Source organism: Mustela nivalis, assembly GCF_964662115.1.
Source record: "Mustela nivalis genome assembly, chromosome: 14".
Taxonomy (NCBI): Eukaryota; Metazoa; Chordata; class Mammalia; order Carnivora; family Mustelidae; genus Mustela; species Mustela nivalis.
In genome coordinates, this window is record NC_139033.1 from 73,233,807 (window position 1) to 73,256,413 (window position 22,607).

Sequence of the window (22,607 nt, forward strand, 5' to 3'; positions counted from 1 at the left end):
TGTCAGCTTTTTCTCTATACTGCAAATTACAAAAGAATTAGAGGTTTGGTGCTAATAGAAGCTTACAATTCTAAAGTGTGCAATTTAACCAATCACCGCAAGGTCTAAAAATGTAATACTGAAGACATTTCCACCAAGTGATCTGCAATTCTGGTATCTAATTTCAACTTCTCTACTTGTGTCATTCTTCCCATTCCCCCCCTTCCCCCGGCTTCGGAAATTGTTCTGGAATAGCTACACAGTGAAGAACTGCCCAGCTCCTCTACATGCATAATACGCTCACATGAAAAAAACGACAGTCATCTTGACCAAGGAAGTACAGAAAAGACAGTGAAGATGTGCAACTATCCTATGAGCCATCACTTCTTCATACTCGTATCACATTACATGCAAAAATCAAAACGTGAAATGTACTTTACAGTTTCAGAATATCAGACTTGCTTTTATAATTTATTCAATACTAATTTGGGTGAAACCCGTTTGTAGTCATCTGTGTGCTAGAAATCTAAGTTAGGATTAAAATGTTAAAGTATAAAATAATTTGTGAAACAGTGTAAGTGGAAATCAATTACCCCAAACCACTGCAGATGTCTTGTAAACTTGTGAGATCTCCAGCTTCTTCCACCATTGCCAATTGCCAATTTCACATCACTCAAAAATAAATCAGAAATGACACTGCTTACCCAGAAAACACACCATCTTTATAGACAACACATACTTTTAAAAGATAGTATTAATTATCTAAACCAAGAATTTAGCAAGAATGTTATTTAAGTGCAAAGAATAGTAAAAAAAAAAAAAATTGGCTCTGTGCATAAACAAAAATACAGACTCATTATTCTTGCTCTCTGGGTAATTGTTTAAATGGCCCTTTTTAAGCTTCCATATACTGTTTTCCCCAATAAAAAGGAAATTCAATGATTTCTACTATTTCATAAAAAAAAACAAAAAAAACCTTCTTCTTCCTTTATCTATGAAACACTTTCCTACACAGTCTTGAATTGACATCTACCTTCCCATCCTCCAAACAATACCTTATGGTGCAGTTCAACTTGAGAAAGGAGAGTCTCATTCATTTATCAAGCAAAGTTCAAGCCAGCAAGATGCTTCAGACCGTCTGGTTTTGCTTGCCCCACCCTTGTTTCCTTTGAGCCATAGTGATGTCACAACACCAGGCAGGGTAATGACTTCACTGCTCCAGTCCTTGCTTCTGAGCACACAATTCTTTGCTGCCAAGGCAAATCAACTGACAGCAGAACCCTGCAAGAGTGCCTGACGAATTCCCAACAAATTAGCAGCCAGCAAGCCTTTTGAAAGAAAGAGATGCAGCAATTGCACCACTAAAGATCCATCTAAATGAAGTGGTGCTAAAGATGAATTTGATTCATGGTTTTCAATAGTAAGTCTATATCCCGTAATAAAGCTGACACTCAGGGCAGAACTGTGGCTGGATGCTTGTAAGACGCTATGGGAACCAAAGATGTTCAGGGCAGTCAAGTAAATAAGTAACCTCTCTCTTCATTATAGCTCAATTCTCACAACTTCTCTCTCTCTCTCTCTCAAATGCATATTTTTCAGCTTACTCCTGAATGAAGTTCTATGTCACTGAAGAAGACACAAATTCTCATTTGTGAATTTTAAGACTTCGTTTTAAAACGCTAACTTAAAAGATGAACATGTATACGACAACATGTAAGACCATATCCTGGACAAAAAGTTTCTGCCACATTTAATCCAACATCGAGTAAATGCAGGAAATATTCACCAACTTGTGACAATATCACGTCTCTTAGTGAATGAAGAGTTGCCTGTGTTGTATCTGGGCAGCCCCTTAACGCATTTGACCAAAGAGTTCTAAAAAAACAATGTAGTTTCTAATCAAGAAAAAAAAAAAAAAAAATCCCTGGTCTCCTATTTCAACACAATTCAAAGTTGGCCAAAGTCCAAACCCCGTACAAGAACTGGCAAAAACTGCCTCTAATCTAAATCACATTCATGCAGAAGAAATGACTTGAAAATTAAATGTAAATACTCAGCGGAGACACTGACCTTTGACCTGTCTCTTCTGGAGCCTTCATCTAAAAGGTGTTTACAAATTAAATAACGTGGCTACTCTTTTAATTACTGATAAATCACTCACAAAACATGTTCTTTTTGCAAAAAAAGTATTTGCCTGAAGTGGATTAGCTAGCTGAACTTTATGCAGTACCTTATGCCTTGGATATAGTATTTTGCTTTTCTAAACTACCAGAAAATTATAATGCAAATAAGACAGTATTCCGAGATTTTCATCAATGCCTTGTGAAATTAACAAAGTTACTGCTTCTCAGTCTAGAATTTATTTCCTCTCACAACTTTGTTACTGAAGTTTTAAAAGTTTGAAACCAAAATTAAGATGCGTTTTTAAAAAACCCTGTGAGGGCCAAGATATAAATTGCCTCTCCATTCCCTGGAGTTTACTCAAGCTTGATGTGCTCCCCTTTCATAATGGGGCTTTTCTGGCTTAATTTGCAGTAATTGGTGCTGGGTCCAGGGCTCCCAGATAGACGTGGAATTTTTAGAATTTTGGCTTCCTGGAGGCTTCAAATATCAGAGTAAAACCCCCCAGAAGAATGTTTTCAGCACTTAGTGCGATGACTCTTCTGCTAACGTTCATGCTATCAAGGGAAACTCCAGGACACCTGGCCGCCTCTGGGAGCCTAAATTGGGCCCCCCAAAAAGGTTAGGCAGGATATCTGCAAAAGCGATTGTACAGGACTGCAAGACTAATGTAAAAATACTGAACCACCAACTTCAACACGTAATGGAAGCACTGCATTAGCAGGACTGCCTGGCCCTTTCAGGATTTCCCAGCCCAGCCTCCACACGTAATTAATACCACATGTTTTCTTTATCATTCTGTCTGTTCTCCAACAATCTTTCCAACTTTAACCCTGGGCTGCAACTGGAGGAGAAAACCCTAGAAAACTTTGGATCCGTATATATAAAACCCCAAAAGGAAAGACTGCTCCCACTTGCAAGGGACCAGTTACAATTTACTAGGTAACCACACCCACCGCATTGCAGAAGCCATGAACTTGGCGGGGGTTGGAGGGGAGAGGGGAAAGGGGGAGGGGAAGAAGTAGGGCGAGATGAGAGGGGAAAGCCAAGAAAGCGAGCCCCCACGGCAGGAGCTGCGAAACACCCGCAAGGAATTGGCCGAGACCACGACTCCCGCCGTCCGATGCCCCGGCCTCCCCACCCCCACGCGCCGCAAAGCCGCCCTCGCAGACACCTCCCGAGGCAGCTCCTAGCCCCGCGGGCGCCAGGTGAGCAGTGAGGCTCCCGGCCCCTCGGCCTCCCCGCGCTCGGGTTCCCGTGAAGGGAGCCAAGGGAGCGCAGGCTGGGGCGAGGGAAGCCGCAGGTGCCGGGCCAGGAGCCACCTCTCTAGGATGCTCCCTCCTCCTCCCTCGGCTACCGGGCTGCAGCCCCCGCCACCGTCCGGGGGACGCCGCCCCAGTTCGGGGAACGAGACAAGTTACATAAAAGCGGCCGGCCAGCTCCCGAGCGGGGATGCTTTGTGCCGAGCGCACCTTACCGGCCCTGCGCCGCGCCCGCCAGCGCCAGGCACCCGGGACGACCCCGCAGCCGCGGCGCGCTGGGCGCAGGGCCCCTCCCGCTCGCCGGCCACCCGCCCCGGGCGGCGCCGCAGTGTCGCCCCCGGTCCCCCGCCCCTCCCTGCGCAGTCTGCCTCGCCCTCGCCCCCAGCCCCGGGGTAACTTAAAACATGGCGCCCCAAACGGGGGATTTGGGCAAATTGGCACTGCAGGGACGCAGGGACCGAGCCGCCCCTCCCGGCCAGAGCTCCGGGGGAGGTCCCCAGGCCGGAGGCCGATGCTCAGGCTAAGCGCGCCGGCCCAGCCGATTCTGCAGCGCGGCCGGCGGGCGGAGCGGGCACGTCCCCGGCGGGGGGCGCAGCGCACCGGCTTGGCCCGGCCCCGCGGGGGTCCCGATCGGAGAGCGGGCGAGTTCCAGGGCCGGGCCCAGCGCGGAGCTCCCGCGGTTCGGGCGGCTGTGCGGCGCCAGAGCCACGCGTCAGCCGCGCACCGCGCGCTCCTCTCCCCCGGCCTCCCGCTAGTCCTCCGCGCCTCGCAAACCGGAGACCCCCTAGGATCCCCCCCGCTCCGGCTGCCAGAAAAGTTACCTCGGCTGGGCAGGCAGCCCGCGCGCCGCGGCGTGGGGACTAGGCTCGGGCTTACGTCCTCCCGGCTGTGCGCAGGAGGCTCGGGCGTGGGGAGGAAGCCGCAGACGCGGGCTGCTCGCCGCCGCTCCCCGCCCCCCTTTGCAGGCGGCTCGGAGGCTCCGCGGAGCTGCGGCGGGGGCACACGCCCAGAGCCGGCGCAGAGAAAGCCAACCCCGTCCTGCCTTCGCCTCCCAGCTGCGGGGGAGGGGGCCACCGCAGCACTTCAGGACAGTTAGGTTGTAACAGGCTTCTTCATCTTGGCGCAGGGTCTGGCACGGAGACAACGCCTTGAGACAGTTGCCAATAGCATTAGTCTTTGGATTTTCACTTTAGATTACAGCCCAGGCTTTCTGTCCCCTTCCTCAGGCCTGCCAGACACTACTGTAAAGGGGAGTGGGGGGAGGGTCCTCCTGGCCGTCAGGTGAGTAATTTACTGACTCAGGGACTGCAGTGATGGTTTTGTTTTCTTTCTTTTGGAAAAGAGAAAATAATCAAATTGGCAGCGTCTTGCGCAGGGTGGGTGTTCAAGAAATACGAAATTAATAGGAAACACCTGAATTAAAGGTTGAAGGAAGAGGCTGCCTTCCGCGGCCCCTTCCTTCCCACTTTCTCCTTCCCACCATCAAGATCCAAAGTTACAGGTGGCCTCCCAAGCTTCCCAGTCTATCAGGGGAGTAAGTCATTATTGATCAAGCTTTCAGCTGAAATGGGGGGCGGGGGGGGGTCACGCTCTGATTTACAGGTGAAAGAAATTATTCTAGGTCATCTCAACAATAAACTCTAATCAAGTAACTAACTAGTATATATTAAAATGTTTAAGGCCCTCTTTAAATGTTCCTCATCACCCTTTCAGAAGCTCACCCACTCACTTTAAGGTGGAAGGATGGATTCACAAAATATTGCATTTACTACTGGGTACCAAAGACGTGGTGCCGAATAAAAGCCAGTGGCAAAGGTTAGTAGGCTAGGTCTGTCAGTGAAGCTTCCGGAGGTGGGGAGATTTGGCCTGAGTGTTTAGGAGGGAGCATTTTTCTGGTTGCATGGGAGAGACGATTGGAAAATCATGGTTACTATGTTGCTATGGAATTTTTGAACCTGTATTCAGTAGAAGATGCGCAACTTTGGGAAAATTTTTTTTTCTTTGTTTTAAGATCTTTTATTTATTTATTTATTTATTTATTTTGATAGAGATCACAAGTAGGCAGAGAGGCAGGCAGAGAGGGGATGGGGGGAAGCAGGTTCCAGGCTGAACAGAGAACCCAATGCAGGGCTCAATCTGATGACCCTGGGATCATGACCTGAGCTGAAGGCAGAGGCTTTAACCCACTGAGCCAGCCAGGTACCCCCAACTTTGGGAATTTTTAAACAAGAAAATGTGGCAGAAGTTTTGTTAAAGGAAAAATAATCTGGTGACGCAGAGATGGGCAAATTACAAGGGGCTGAAATGAAGTGACTGGGGCATTGTTCCAAGTACCAGGGGGAACAAGGACCTGAACTATCATGTGATAGATAACGGTGACAGTTCAAATACTGGAAGATATATTTGGGGATCACCTATATTAAGTTTCTATCAGGCCATAGGAATGTTACAGACATATATACACATCTCACATTTGTACCTATATGGCTGTGTGCGTGGCATATAAGATCTGTGAATGAAGAGTTTTTTCCTTGTTTGTGTGCACATGTAAACACTCTTCTTTAAAAATGGACTTGAACAAATTGCATTGTTTACAACAAACACAAAGTTGGCATTATCATTTCAGACACAGATGGTTTCATATTCATTTACTTTATTGTCATATTTTTGCTATTATTTTTTAATTGAAAGCAAATTGTTTTCTCCTGATTCACAAATTTTAATCTTCCTGGTAATGGAGAAAATCAGCAAAAATGTACAGATGTCTGTTTTCTTGGGAGAAAATATTAGAGTACCAAATGTTTTTTACAAGTTAGAAGTACCTAGCTATTTATCTGAACATTCCATGAATTCAAAACTTGGGGAGTACAAACCCTATTGCTTCATGGTTAATAGTAAATCTGGGAAGTAAGTACTACAAAAATGTTTGAGTTTGACAAGCCTCTCAGCTCTTCTTTTTTGATTTTTTAATTTTCCTGGCACAGATATGGAGAAAAGAAATGCCAAATGAAAACTTGCACAGAGCCCTACCAGTAACTTGCTGTGTCTCTGTAATAAAGCCTTTTCCTTCTACCTTATTAACATCCTGCAGGAGCCCCTCAGAGTCATCTCTGTCTCCCCACAGTGCCTCACTGAGAACACTGCAAGCCAGGCACCGAACATTTTCACTAAATGAATGGATGGTGACTAATGAACTGTAAGTTCACTGTATTTGAGAGTTGAATGTCCTCGTGTATAAAAACAGATTATTTCCAAAATTCCTTATGCTTCAAAAATACTAGGGGGTCTATAAAATAAAAAGACATTATCACATCTCTACGTGCTGAGTAAAAGCAATAATGAAAAACCTTTTTAACTCTTATCAGGAAACTATGAGCTTTTCTCCATGGAAAAAAGAAGAAAAGTAACCAAATTAAGTAGAAGGCAAGGGGATGATCCCATTACAGTTGGATTTGCTTTCTTTTCATAAAGACTCATTTCTCCCTGCATTCCTCTCACTACCAAAAATGAAGCCTCCTACAGTTCCAGAGAATTCTTTATTCTTACTGGTCCTTTTTCAGTAAGTTACAGAAAAGTAGTCCTTGGGTCAAGGGAGTGCTTTTCACACAGTCCCAGAGCCAGTGCAAATTCATTCTGAGAATCTAGTTCATCAGTTTTCTAGTTTACTATATCTACATGGCAAATACTGAAATAATCCATGAAATGTGGGGGAAGATTCCATGACTCCAGCCTAGGTTTCACAGTGCCCATTCTGGTCTCAATCATAGGTCTAAGGCTTACCCTACAACATTAACATCTTACTTATGTTGTTCTGTTGTATACAAAATGTTATTTTGTATACAAAATTATTCTGTTGTATACAAAATGTATTACTGAAGGACAACAAGCCATCTAGAATTCCAGCCATGGTACAGAGAAAGGGGGCATAGCTAACTTCTGGCGAGATAACAAGTGTGTGGAACTTTATTCCAAAACACAGAGACAGGATGTCCCCCAAACTTCCACTGAACCCCAGGTGCCACCAGCATACAGACTCCTTGATGCTGGTACTCTGCTACCTGTAGAGTGACATAATTCTAACCTGAGAGCCCAGCCAATGGCAGACTTTGCAGACTCAGGGATCATATTGTCAGTCTCATCGACAAGACTCTAGAAAGAAACAGTGAAGAATCTGGCCAGCGAGTATGTTGGAACTTCACCCTTCAGCATGAGGATTGAAAGACTAGAGAAGCCTAACCAAAGAATATGGAAGCCACCTACAAAGGTGGCTACTCGAATAGGCATGCAACACTCACTTGCCCTCTTTGACAACCTCAGACTACTGTCACATAAAGCACTGTGATGTTCTTAAAAATGTGCATATTCTCCAGCACTTTAAGTTGACTGTTTTTCAGATGCCTTAGTAATAAGACATCTCAGATGCCTTAGTCTCAGATGCCTTAGCATTAAGACGTTACCAACACTTGTAGTAGCTAGTTGAGGCATCTTGTATGCTCAGGATTCTGTCAGGCACCTCCTTTGCACATTAAGTCCTTGAAATCAGGACACAAAGTCTTTAGCCAGGCATTACCAGGGACCATAAATAAGAGAACTATGGGGATGAATGCCTAATTCAAATGCAGCAAGCTTATTCTTATGAAATAAAAATATGTTTAAGAGTTTCTAGGGTTTGAGAATACTGTCAAGTTTATAGCTCATTAAGACTAACAGATGCTCTCTTCATTCAGGGTTTGTATACATCATTTCAGGGGTCTGTATACATGCAGAGCACAGATGCAAAATGAAGTAAAAAACCACTCATAATTATAAATGCAGCATAAAATGTACAAAAATATGTACACATGAGAGAGAACAAGTTTAGACATGCCTACACATCATTTTAAAAAATCATTCCTATTCATCAGAATTTCCTATTTACCTCCTTTCTCTCTTTAGGTTATACTCTTGTAAAAATATTGGTCATAATGGTGGGGCCAATACATTTTGTATAAATTCCACAGTATTAAAATATACACTTACTGGGTTTTTGTTTGTTTTTTTTTTTTACTTTTTCCATTTCAAGTAAATTTTAGAAAGCTCAGCACTTTCAAATAGAATAATTTTAACCAAAAAAAAATTAAGGTTACTCTAATTCTCAGTTGTTTATAAATTTAAATGCTCAATTCTCTTCTCCCCTTGAGTAAAAATAAAAATGCATTAAGACTATTTTATATTTGGCCAGTTTATACATAATGGCAAAATACAAAGAATGGAAGTTGGCAATCTATAAAATTACTAAATTCAACTCCCAAACTGTTCACTGTCTGAGACCACAGTGATATCCCAAACATGATCAGTACTGGGTTATACTAAGACACTTAACATTTCAATCACTTTCCCCCAAAAGACACAAATGCCTCTCAGTCTCCTATAAAGTTGTAAATAATCCAAACCAGCTATTATTTTTTGTTTTAACAGTAATCAACAAGAAATAACTGAAGAAAGAAAATAATAATTAGCTAAGAGGGGGAAAAAATGGGTAGTAATCACATTCAGATGTCTGATTTATTAACTTGCCAACTCTCTCTCAGGCAAACGTGCCACAGCTAACCTACAAACTAAGAAATGTATAGCTATAACTATACCAAAAAGAAAATGTCAGCTTTGCTTCTTAATTTGTGCTTCTTAATTTGATCCCTGCTTTACAGCACTTTTTTTTTCTCTTTCCAATTACCTCACTGTACTTGCTTAATTTAACAGTGTGGTTTAGGATTAGTCCACAGCTTCCAGAATGTTCTGGGAATCAATGAAAATACCATCTAGAATATCTGTGTCCCTTGAAATAAATCTGGCATTTAATAAGTCAAAGCCATTTTTTAAAAAAAGCTTCCTCTATTGACTCTTTTCCTGTTCAAGATATTTATCAGGAACTTGAAACATGCAACGTAGGCTTATTTGCAGATGATACAAATCTGAGGATGCCAGAGTTTCTCAATCCAGGTTGTCTGTAAAGAGCTCAAATTTTACATTTCCATGTCAACAATCATCTTGGTAAGTGATAGAAGTATTCACACCATTTACATCAGAATCACTCAGAGTGCTTGTTAATGTAACACATTCTTGGGTCCAGCCCTAGACATAAGCAAATCAGAACCTCTGGGGTCCAGAGAGCAGGCACTTTTAACAAGGTCCCCAGGATCCAGGAGACCAGCATACAACAATAATCCCACAGGTGACAAAGTTAGTGTGCTCAGACATGTTTCTAAGAAGTTGGAACAGAGACAAGTGGTAGGAGGTTAGCCTCATTGAGCATATAGGTAGCAGAACTGAAGGGTGTCTACACTACAAATCAGCATACATTTTGCAAGAAGAGTTATTACTTGGATCCTGTCGCATGCATCAGTTTGCAATAGTTGTTCATTAGCAGTAAGTATAGTAATAAATAACAATGAAAGATTGTTCTGTACCCAATTCCAGCAATAATTGGATTAGATGCCCATTTGCTAAGACTGCAGTAAAACTACAACTCTGACCTTAATTTCCAAGTGCACAAAACATCTTTACAAAGTTGCCAAGGGATGTCTCATTAAAACAGGAAATGGAGAACTAATTGCTAGCAGTTTTGGTTGAATGGGAGATCTGACAATCTCAAACCCTACAAATAGAGACTAAATTATTAATACCTTTTGGTATGACATACACATGAAAACATACCCCATGCACTGATCAGTGAAAACTAATGGACAAAATTAAATAAAGAAATTGAACAGGGGCGCCTGGATGGCTCAGTGGGTAAAGCCGCCGCCTTCGGCTCAGGTCATGATCTCAGGGTCCTGGGATCGAGTCCCGCATCAGGCTCTCTGCTCAGCAGGGAGCCGGCTTCCTCCTCTCTCTCTGCCTGCCTCTCTGCCTACTTGTGATCTCTCTCTCTGTCAAATAAATAAATAAATAATCTTTAAAAAAAAAAAGAAATTGAACAGAGGCTATATATCTTCCTACCCTTAGATATAACACAAGGAATTTTGTTAAGAAAAACAGTATCATTAATCCTATTAAATTCATGGTAATTTTACTGTAAGGGTCTTATATTTTTCATATGGATTTGTAAGGTTCTTTTAATTTTATAGTTGAGATTTTTAAGCATGAAAAATTTTATTCTAGCATTCCATCTACATATAGTTAAGTGGCAAGACGACATGGGGGCATCAGAAATAGCCTCTTTTGTTAAAAGGCTGATTAAGAGATTTCAGCTCAATGAAAGGACTGCTATTGTAATATGGACCAGGTTGTCTTATGGGCAGCAGGCTGTCTACCTAGAATGTTCAAGAAGATACCATAACATCAGTATGGCCCCAGAGAGAGTCCTCAATCAGGTGGGCACTTAGGCGACATCATATCTAAAGTTGTGTCCAACTCTGAGATGAAATTGCTTTCCATGTGTGTGCCACTCAGGAACCAGGAACTGCCCACAATTCTTCACTGTTGAGGTAGAAACTCAAATGTTGAGTTCACTAAGATACTCTGATAGATGTGTATTTACATGTATGAAACAGCTTACCAAACTTCATTATAGGTTAAGACTGATTTGCCATTGGTTTAGTGCTTTTTCTCTATAAATATGTTGACAATATCTACCACCTATTCCCCTCCCAGATGTTTCTCTGATCCATCTTTCTAATCTACTTGTCCCACCCTAGCTCATCAGACCTTTCTTATCTCTGAGCCAGGTTTCACTGAATGGCCTTAGGTCACTAAGAATCATGCTGAGTCAAGGCAATGATTCTTTTTTTTTTTTTTTAATTTTTATTTTATTTAAAGATTTTATTTATTTGACAGAGAGAAAAATCACAAGTAGGCAGAGAGGCAGGCAAAGAGAGAGGGGGAAGCAGGCTCCCTGCTGAGCAGACAGCCTGATGCAGGGCTCGATCCCAGGTCCCTGGGATCATGACCTGAGCCGAAGGCAGAGGCTTAACCCACTGAGCCACCCAGGCACCCCCAAGGCAATGATTCTAAATAGGAAACCATTATACTTCAAAGCCTTTTCCTAAATTTTTTCCAGGTGTGCCAATGCCCATTCCCAAATTATTCCACAGTTCAACAAAATCAAGCAGGCACAGATCTAAGGGATTACCCATACCTTGTTCATGTATACCATTAGAGCCCAATGAACAGAGTACTAGATGATACCTGAAAATTGTAATGTGGCCTTGGGCAAATTTCCAATTTCAGCTTTTCTTGTTATCAATATCCGTTGAAATATTACTCCCATTTTCTGTTTTACTAGAATAACGTGACGGTTCTCAACCATGGCTATACATTTGAAGAATCACTTAAGGAAAACACTTAAAAAAACAGCAACTGACGGTCAGTATCATACCTGGGTGATAGATATATATGGGCTTATTATAGTTCCCTTTACTCTGTATACATTTGACATATTAAATTAAAATATAATTTTAAAATGCTGATGCTTGGGGCGCCTGGGTGGCTCGGTGGGTTAAAGCCTCTGTCTTCAGCTCAGGTCATGATCCCCGAGTCCCAGGATCGAGCCCCACTTCGGGCACGGGAGCCTGCTCTCTCAGTCTCTTATAGGTGCCTGCCTCTCTTCCTACTTGTGATCTCTGCCTGCCAAATAAATAAATAAAATCTTTTAAAATAAATAAAAAATAAAATATAATGCTGATGCTTGAGATCTACCCCCAACCCAATTAGAGCACAACCTTTAGAACGTGAGGCCCAGGTATCAGTATTTTGTGACCTTTTTCAAGTAGTTCTTCTGTGTAGGTTGAGTGGAAGAATAGGAGTACAAATCACAAAACTGAACGTTAATTACTCCTCGAAAGCAAGGCACTATAAAAGTAAATGTTAATAGAATTAATATAAATTCTTAATAAAAATTAACCAATTAATAGATATTGACTACCTATTTATATCCTTATGTTTAAACAAATTACCTGAATTGGCTACTTGACAGCAGCCAATAATGGATTAATCATGTGTGTACCCATCATCCTCTATAAAGCTAGCTGGTGTTTGAACACGTTGGGTTTCCCGGGCAGTCCCTGCCATCAGATTTGTTAATACTCACAGTCCTTAGGGGAAGCCTATTACTGTAGCTGGCTGCCCACTTCACTATAAAGTGTCAATAAAGTGATGGCATATTTAACGACAGGCATAAAGAACTCATAACACACTAAATATCATGACTAGGATTTCAACAACTCTTCAAACATTCAAGAGGAAAAAAATATCATTCATGGTTTTATTCCAAGTTCTTGTGTCAAATAGAGAAAATACACATACACACTCACTTTTATCTTGAGTGAAAAATAATAGAAGGTTCCAGCATGTACTTTTTGATAAAAACAGATGAGAATACTTGAAAAATTAGAGGGGATCTATAGGGAGTCATGTCTAAATAATATATAATCTTAATGCTTTATGAATGGGAGCTAGCGATTTTCTCCCAGCAGTGTTCAGGCACAGGGATCCTGAATCATGATGCCCAGCCCAGGGAACATTATTTCTACCTAGAGTCAAACTGTATTGATCATTTACTTTGTGCAACGAGCTGTTTTACAAGCTCTTATTCTATAAGACTACCTCATTTCACCATCAGAAGAACTTTGTGACATAGATTCTAGGATCACCACCATTTTACAGATGGGGAAATGGGGCAGAAGCAAGTTCAACAATGTATCCAAGGAGACGCAATGACTGGTGAAGCTAGGATGATCTGACTCCTCAGCTGGATGGATCTCTCACTAGAGAGCCTAACACACACACACACACACACACACACACACACACACACACACACATTTGGTTAAATTTCACAAAATCGTCAGTATTCAGTTGTGGGATTTTTTGGATTTTTTTTTTTTTTTTTGGATTTTTACAATACAGAAACATTGCATCAGCTGTGCATACAGAGTAGCACTAAGTTAAGGAATGACTTCCATTACCAGGGGCATTTTGGAGAACTACAAAGTCTCAAAGAATACAAATATAGAAAAAACACTCAGGTCGTTTATAGTTTAAGAAGCCACTGGAGGAATGTAAGGCAAATTCTAATAAAGTCATCATCGTTATTATTATTTTTTCTTTTATAGACTGTGTGCCAGAGATTTTTAAGTGCTTCATCTGTATATTTTCTCTTATTCCTCAGTGTCTTCTGAGGCAGGAACTCTTATGATCCCCATTTTAGAGAAGATAAAACTGAGGCCACTGAGGAGCTAACTGACTTGTCCCTAGTCACACAACTAGGACCAGTCAGTTTTGTTTTGTTTTTTTAAAGATTTTATTTATTTATTTGATGACAGAGATCACAAGTAGGCAGAGAGAGAGGAAAGGAAGCACATTCCCCACTGAGCAGAGAGCCCAATGGGGGCTTTGATCCCAGGACCCTGAGGTCATGACCTGAGCTGAAGGCAGAGACTTAACCCACGGAGCCACCCAGGCACCCCAGGACCAGTCAGTTTTATTCTGCAACCTGTACTCTTAACCACAATGCCAAGTGGTTCTTAAAGAATTCTGCATGTTCACTTGGGATGTCCTCTACAGGAAAGGAAATAGTATATTAAAAAGTGGTAGCATGCGTAGAATCTTTGTATAGGTAAGTGTCTGTTTTACAAGGAAGACTATTCTACTGCCATTTCCAGTTTGAGAAAAAGACCAAAGGGGAATGCTCTGACCCACTGGTAAATCCCAGTGGCCCTGGAATTTCAGCACAGATCCAGAATACGGCCGCTTCTCTTCATAACCGCCGCTAGCACTCTGGTATAAACCATAAGCCATGACCATCCCCTGCCTGATTCCTGCAACAACCTCATCACGTTTCTCTCTTCTGCCACCATGACTCCTTTCCAGTCGTTTGCCAGACAGGTGTTGTGATCCTAGTAGAATGAGCCAGATCACATCAGTCTTTGATGTTTAAAGCCCCTAAAGGCCTCCCCACCTACATCCTCCGGCCTCAGGGCCTCTGACCCCACTCTTTGTACACATCTCCATACTTTCTGTCTCTCTCATTCTCGCCTTGCAGCTCCTCAGACCAGCCCGGCTTCTCTCATACTAACATCCTCATCTCCCTCATGTCTGCTCATGTGTCACCTTCTCCAAGGGGCCTACCCTGATAACCTCATTAAACCCGTGACCCCAGCACTCCTGACTCCTGATCACCTAACATACTGGTCAATTCCTTATTTATCATGCTTATGGTCTGTCTCCTACCATTCAGCTTATGTCCCACAAAGGCAGGGGTTCTGGGCTCCTCATCGCTGGTGACCCAGCTGCCTCAAACAGTACTTGGCAATGGGAAGGCATTCGTGGTACATTTGTTGGATGAAAGAATGAAGAAAGCAGCAGGGATTATAAAATGTGATACTCTTTTAAATAAAGTCAAAAATAAATAAATAAAATAAAATAAAATGTGAGACCCTGAGAAAATACAGAATTGAGCAGTTAGGTAACCAGGATTGGGATGAGACACCAGAAGGAACAGATTCCGAAGGAGGAAACTCTAAGAATGGTGGGCCTGTGATAAAACAATGTGCATTATTCTATGCCTTATACCTACTCCACTGCCACTGGTGGAACTGATTTGGGCCAAGTCTCCCAACCACCCTAAAGGACTCCCCAGCATCACCCATGAACCAATACACATGACGCCGGCTGGGCGCATCTCCCACCGCGTCCTCGGAGATGAAGCAATGGCAAAGCCACCCCTCCAAAAATGCCACTGGGTCATTTCTTAACATCAGGGTGGATTTAACAAGCCCTCATCTTCTCAGGACAAAAGAAAATATGACGGGATCCAAGCAGGACCCTCTTTAGTCATCCGCACAAACAATGAAATTGACCAGTGCGGCGGAAAATGTCAGATCAACTGAAGCGGAAGTGTCCAGGCTAATATTATTTTTCATATCAATGGTTGCCATGGTGATACTTATAAAGATTTAGCAACAATCAGGCAGTGAATTTAAGAGGCGGCTGGAGGAAAAGAAGTTGCAATGTACCCTCTGTCTTCACAAATCACTCTCATCCCACTTGTGCCCAATAAATGGCTCACTTCTTTTGATTGCACTTGGCATGCCCATGAAAGATGAGTTTTCGATTCTGTAATTCCAAGCTTGAAGGCTGTGCTGTGTTTTTCCATTTGGTCTGCATTAAGGTTTTATTCAGTGATTCATGGTGCCTTTCCAAGGTCACCAGGCCATTCCCTCATCTGCCAAGAATGTCTCCTCATCCCCAGCCAGCCTCTTCCTCTGCCAGAGCACCCAAGTTCTAAGGCTTTCCACCCCCTGGAAAGAGTATCTGTGTGTATTACCATCGCCAACTTTATGCAACAGCCATAATTTAAACAAATTAAGGAGATAGAATATCTAAATCACTCCCTCTCGCCCTCACCCCCAACACTGCTGGATTGCAGGTTCTGTGAGGGCAACAAGTTATCTCTAACTGATATTGGTGTATTCCAGAATGAGTAGCATGGCTCGTTAATCCTTAAAAAAGAAAAACAAGAAAAGTCCCTAGTACTAGGTACTAGTAGCTTAGTGAATGACACTACCAACCCTCAGTCATGAAAGTTAGAAACCCTGGTATCTTCTTGGCCCCTTACTTTCCTTCAACCCCTTTATTAGATCTAATACCAAGTCCTTTGCATTCTACCTTAATCTCCTGGATCTGTCTACATTGCTCCCTCCTTGCCATCAGTTCTATAATAAACTCTTATCAGGTCTCTAATCCAGCCTCCCCTCCCCCTCACTCCCATGCCCTGCCTGGACATGGGGACATGGGACAGGCGTAAACAACCAGAGATGTAAGAACAATGCTGTGTCCTCCAGCTTAGCACACTCCCTTCCCACTCTCTCGGGGTGAGTACAATACCTTCTAATGAAGTTTCAACAACCTGAGATCTCTCCAGGATCCTGAACCTTACCCCTCCCCCTGCTCTGGCAGACTGGTCACACTTCCTCTGGTGGCCGCAGTCCCTCTGTTTTCCAGCACCACCACCACGCCTGCCATGTGCTACATGTGTGTATGTGATTACTGAAGGAACCCCTGTCTCCCACCATGAGACTAAGACTAGGGTTGCTTCTGCTCACTGGTGTGTCCCCAGCTAGCATACTGCCTGGCACTCAGGAGACACCAGCATAGGAAGGAGAATGACCCAACTGTGCCCCAGAGCAGAAACTCCACCTCTGGACATCACCACTGAACCCCATTTGCTCTCTGGATGTCAGTGATTAATCTGTTAGAGAAATTAAAGGGCAGAAAAATGAGATGTTTCTACCTCAGACATCAGGGATTGGCTGAGGGAAAGCCAGGCAGACGGGGAGTGTCTCTGTCTGCCCGAGGCCCCACATCGGGGACAGAGCATGAGGCTTGGAGTCAGCCCACTGGCTCTTCCGAGCACCAGCGCCCTGATGCTTGGCTTGGGCCACGTTGCTTCATCTCCATTTATCTGTTTTCTCATTCCTAAACTGAATGACGAAACCGCTTCAAGGACTATTGAGAGGATTAAATGAAATAATTGATTTAAGAAGCACTTAGTAAGCGTCAGTGTCAAATGATGGTGTTGCTGATGGTGTTGCTGTTAGGAGGGCAGCTCACAATAACACGGTTGGCCACTCTCCTCGGCCGCCACAGCCTGGCGGGGCCCTGAGGCCTCCTCCCTCCATCTCACCTCAAGGGACTCCAGGATGCAGAAGCTGAGCAGGGGAGCCCTTGGAGAACCAGCCCACTTGGAGAACCAGCCCACTCCACCAAAGTGAAGGAGGAGGGCTCTCAACTCTGGGGGATGGGGGTGGGGGGGCAGCAAACTTATAGATCTGCTTCCCAGATGGGCTGGGGAAGAAGCATCCAGGAGCCCTTAACAGCTGATCTGCTGAGGCTGCTGACTTGGTTACACTGCCCAACGGAAATGGGACAAGTGCAGGAACTCCCATCTGCTCGAAGGGAACAGACCTCCTATTTTTAAATAAAGATCTTCTATGTTAATGTGTGCAGGTCCTAACAGGTTGGGGGTGTTTGTTTGTTTGTTTGTTTGTTTTTGTTTGTTTCTTTTCCAGTCTTGCAGCCATGGCTAGAAGCATTTTTCAAGGCACTCATCTGAGAAGTTCTTATATGCCTCATTATTTGTGGCATTTGAAGAACATATGCCTCATTATTTGGGAATCACTTCAAAAATTCCCAAGCACTCATGTTGTCGAAGATGGATTGGGTTTTTTGAAGGAGACACGATGATTTCGCACAGGTTAACGAATAAGGGGTTGGCTACAGTCAGAGTCATCGGGTGTCAAAAACAAACCAAAACAAAACCCCGAGTTTTAACTATAAACACAGTCAACAGAATTCTTAGGATAGTTTAATGTACTAATTTGGAAGGAAGCTCCCAAAGTACTTCCAAAAATATCTTGAGCAACAGAACCATCTCTACCCACAAAAACAACTATCATTTATCGAGGACTTACTATCTGCCAGGCATGCTTCAGTCCTTAACACACATTTTCTCACTCGGGATTCAAAATATCCTTAAGACTATTATACCCATCTTACAGATGAGAGGTTAGGTAACTGCCCACGTCATAATCGGGTAAACAGTAGAACTATACTTATCTGCATAGAGGCATTTACTGGAATATCTCTCCTCTCCAAAAAGTCAGCATTCCTTTGAACAAATGCACTCCGGTATACTTGGGTTTTTTGCAATTTATCATATAATACTCAAGCTTCTTTTAATCAATACAAAACAGAACACTGCAACAGATATGCAGGATCAATGGAACCTGGGGCCTAGACCACTAGGAACAGGGTTTTGCAAATGTACAGAAATCCCCAGTGCCTAGGGGAACCATTCTGAGACCCTTTCAAATAGGAAACAGAAATGAGCCTCATAAAAGCCTGGAAATGAGCAACAGATCATGGCATTTGTATCCAGATATCATTATGCTTATGTGGAGAATTTAAGCTGGTGAAATATAGAATAATTATGTATTATATTTAGTTATATAGAAGCTGCCCAGCCTAGGTGTTTAAGAACTGAGTATAAACCTGGTTCTGGAATCTGCTGGCTGTGTAGTGAGTTATCCTTCAGGGCCTTAGTATCTTAGCTGCAAATTGAGAGATGACCACATCACCCTCTTTATGGGGTCACACAAGAATCAAATAAATATGTTAAGCTATTCCAGCTGTGCCCAGCACATAGTAAGCACATTATAAATGTCAGCTATTATTAGGGGCACTTGGGTGGCTCAGTCGGTTAAGCATCTGACTTTGGCTCAGGTCATGATCTCAGGGTCCCCAGATCGAGCCCCGCACCAGGCTCCTTGCTCAACAAGGTGCCTGCTTCTCCCTCTCCCTCTGTCATTCCCCCCACCTGGGCGCTCTAGCTCTCTCTGTGTGTCAAATAAATAAAATCTCTTAAATAATTTTTAAAATGTTAGCTGTTGTTATTAACATTTATGTACAAATACATTAATTTTCTAAGGGTCATTATCTGGGAGAGGGCACAGTAGGACAGAGACATTCATATTCTCCAAGTGTTCTTAGTCTCTGACAGTGGGGCTTTAATTCAATTAGACTACATCAGGTATGAGTATTTTGAGCTTTAGGAGGATTTTCCTTGCCAACATTACACAGTGTCTGAAATTAATTAAATGATAGTTGCTAAAGTGGCAAGTTTCCAGGATCATTTCTGTATATCCCTCAAAAAGAATAATTTGGCATATACTTATGAAGATGAATAAACACTTTTTTTTCCCCTGTAGAGAACTTTGTGATCTTCACAATATTTGCCTACAGTTTTATTTTTATGACGTTGAGGCAGCCAGTCAGCCTAAATTTATAGATCAATAGAATAGATGATAATGTTTTCCACCACGGAATGTTCTCATATCATTAAGTCTGGACTTATTAACAGCCCTATTTACAAATTAATGGAGAGGGACATTTTCCCTGGTTTCCTAATTTAGAATGCCAGTTTTATGCAAAATGAGAGTGACAACATGATGGGGACTCTGGAGTTACGTACCAACAATGGGAACCTTTTGTCACCAGAGCCCTGCCTCTGCCCCTGTCTTACGATGAGAATGAGGCTAGAGAATGTTCTACTGGGGCTTTCTGTAAACTCCTAGTTAACTCAACAGCCACCAGAGGTAGGACCCCAACAGCAGAGCTTTACAGCACCGATGCAAAAAAATGGCAGTTGGGTATCATTAACTTATTACAGTTTATCCAGACGTTACGTGAATTGTGGATGAAATAGGTTTTTGTCCAATTACCTGGGAAGCCAACCACTAAAATGGTCTTTCTGAGGGACAGTGTCTGCTGAGTTCCAAATAATCAATCTGCAAATGAACTTCCAAATGCATGGGTTATAAGTATGTGGTTATTTAGTCGAATGTGAAACCCTCTGGCAGTTCATACCAATCATGTAGCTTTTACTCGGTTACCTCTCCAGGAGAACCTGTAAAGACTAAACAGAATTACTGATGGTTTTATTACTCTCTCAGATTCTTTCTATGTGATCTAAATAAAATATTTTTCATCTGCCACATAAGTGACAGCTTTTCTGGTAAGACCAGAAAAAATGTTATACTGCACCTGTATTATGACAATGGTTATTATATTTAAAATTTTGCCTTTATGCACTTTAAAGAATGAATATGTTATTTAGCCTAACTTTGCATCAATGTTTCTTTTCTTTCCTTTTTTTTTCTTTTTTTAAGATTTTATGGATTTATTTGACAAAGAGAGAGCAGAAGCAGAGGGAGCAGCAGGCAGAGGAAGAGGGAGAAGTAGGCTCCCCACTGAGCAGGAAGCCCACTGCAGGACTCAATCCCAAAACCCTGGGATCATGACCTGAGCCAAAGGTTCAGGTGGTTAACAACTGAGCCACCTCGGCACCCCCAATGTTTCTTTTCATCTTATTTTGATCTTTGGCTCAAACACATTAATACAATCCCAACGTGAAGTAATATGTATATGTATGTGTGTGTGTGTGTGTGTGTGTGTGTGTGTGTACATATATATGTATATATATATGTAGTATATATATGTATATATATATATATATGTATATATATATATGTAGTCAATTAGACTACATCAGGTATGAGTATTTTGAGCTTTAGGAGGATACCATTATACCATTTATATATATATACCATTTATATATACCATTTATATATATATATAATGTATAACATTGGCCTTCCCCAAAATGCTCCTCATCCTACAAATCCTCCCAGAATCTGTGCACTGGATTAGGTTTTTCTGCAACTCTGAGTTGCAGAGATGCTGAAAGTAATCTAAGGTGTTTGTATAAATGGGTGATATAAAAATGGAAATAGCACAAGAGCTGATTAAAGCTAAATTTAAAATTAGATGGGTTCCCTTGATTAATGGCATACCAACAGTGATGACTGATAGGTGGAGACCATTCCAATCCACACTCATTCTGGAGATCTGAGAGTAAACTTTCATCCCTACCTTAAAATTAACTTTTCAGAAAAAGCTCCCCCAGGGAAACATTTAGAAAGACTATGCACTTCTGCCAGCATGATCTACCTGAGAAGAGCAACTTTGTAATTTTAACTTTTTCAACCCTAATTCACTCTGTAGGAAGAGAGAGCCAGTTACTGAACTAAGGCAGAGCCTCGGGTAAAGTACAAGTTCATCTAAATAGGGGAATTAAGCACACAGATCCTTAAAGTTCTAGAGAACACCACAGGATGCCCTGCTATACCATTCCAAGAATCTACATTTGTTCGGGTACACTGATCAGGAAAAAGAACATTTGCACACTTATTGAAAGGAAATTAAATGGCAGGCGTTGTTATGTGACTTGAATGTTACATTCCATACTTTACATAGTAATTTCTAAGACTTTACATTGGGGGGGGAAAGAAAAACAAACAACTTACTATCTTCTGTGGTTTTTTTAGGGCCATACAAGGCAAATCCTTCGTAAGAAGTGCCAAGCTTCCGAAAGGCCAGTGGTAGACTGAATGAGCAGTCCAATGAGAAATTTTATTTTTCAAATATGATACATAGTTGTAAATAACGTTTTAAAATTTGCTTCATGTGATTAGCCGGGAGCACCTTGCAGTGCCAGACAGTGAGAAAGCACTGAAGACAGGGTATGGGTGTGTAGAAAGAACACAGGAGCCAATCTGAAAGAGCTCCGGCTGGCCACGGCTGGAACATTTTAAGCAAAAAATTAAGTAAGGATAGTATTGGATTATAACCCAAAGAATAAAGTAAATATCCACGAGACCATATTGCTATAAATAAATGACTGGATAAATAAATAAAAGGAGGAAAAGGAACAACTGTTGTCTACAGAAGAATTCCAACTAATGATTGTAGGATGAGTGAAGGAAAGAGAAAACTCACCATTACAAAACCACAGGAATAATTGCTACGGCCAAAATTCCCTGGAGAATGTTCAAGTTAGTGGGTCAAAGTTTAAGTTGCATGGTTTTAAAATATCTCCCCCGAAATGTTACTTAATTACAAAAAAAAAAAAAAAAAAAAAAAAAAGTAGTATCTCCAGGAGAGAAACCCAGCAGAAACCAAGAAAGTTATCATCAGTGAAAAGTCACATAGCTCTGCGCCTCTGCACAGGCACAGAGAGGACACATCACCTATGGGATTCTCCCCCTGAATGCATAACCCTAATCCAATCATAGGGAAACATGACACAAACCCAGATCGAGGGGCGTTCTACATAATACTTGAAGCATTACTCTTTAAAAGTGTCAGTGCCAAGAAACACAAGATTAGAAGACACTAAGGAGCTCCCAGCAAGTCAACTAACATGCAAGGGGGGATCTCAGAGTGGATCTTGAAACAGAAAAAAGACATGGGTGGGAACACTGCTAAATATAAACAAAGTCTGTGGTTTACAGTATGGTGTCAATGTCAGTTTCTTAGTTTTTGATCATTATCCCATGACTATGCAAGCTGTTAACCTCAGGGGCAACTGGGTGATTGCTATCCTTCCTGTATTACCTCTACAACTCCTCTGTTCAGTTGAAAATCGTTTCAAAATATAAAGTTAAAAACCAAATAACTCTTTGAGAAATGGCTTAGCTTCTTGCTCTGTATCCACACTGAGCTATATCTTGAAGGATGAACAAAAGTTATTAAACAATGAAAGTGAGGCCACCTTGATCTTCCTAGCCAGCATGGTGATTATTAATAGGTGTTCTTAAGTTCATTGACTTGCTAGCCTTCCTGATGGATCTAGAAATCCTACATTCC

General features: G+C 42.2%; 1 protein-coding gene across 25 annotated transcripts in view; it reads right to left on the reverse strand.

The window, feature by feature from the left end:
• EPB41L3 (erythrocyte membrane protein band 4.1 like 3) overlaps nt 1-22,607 on the reverse strand; it is a 233,040-nt gene that overhangs the window by 143,211 nt on the left and 67,222 nt on the right. For 5 of the 25 annotated variants that reach the window (XM_082699164.1, XM_082699160.1, XM_082699137.1 and 2 more), the window contains exon 1: nt 4,184-4,498. The exons of 17 other annotated variants lie outside the window; for them this stretch is intronic. The gene's annotated coding sequence lies outside the window, so the exon portion shown is untranslated. Of the gene's footprint in view, nt 1-1,034; nt 1,123-3,577; nt 3,632-4,183; nt 4,499-22,607 lie in introns of those variants that run through there. 3 more of the 25 variants (XM_082699170.1, XM_082699162.1, XM_082699163.1) reach the window with 3 other exon arrangements.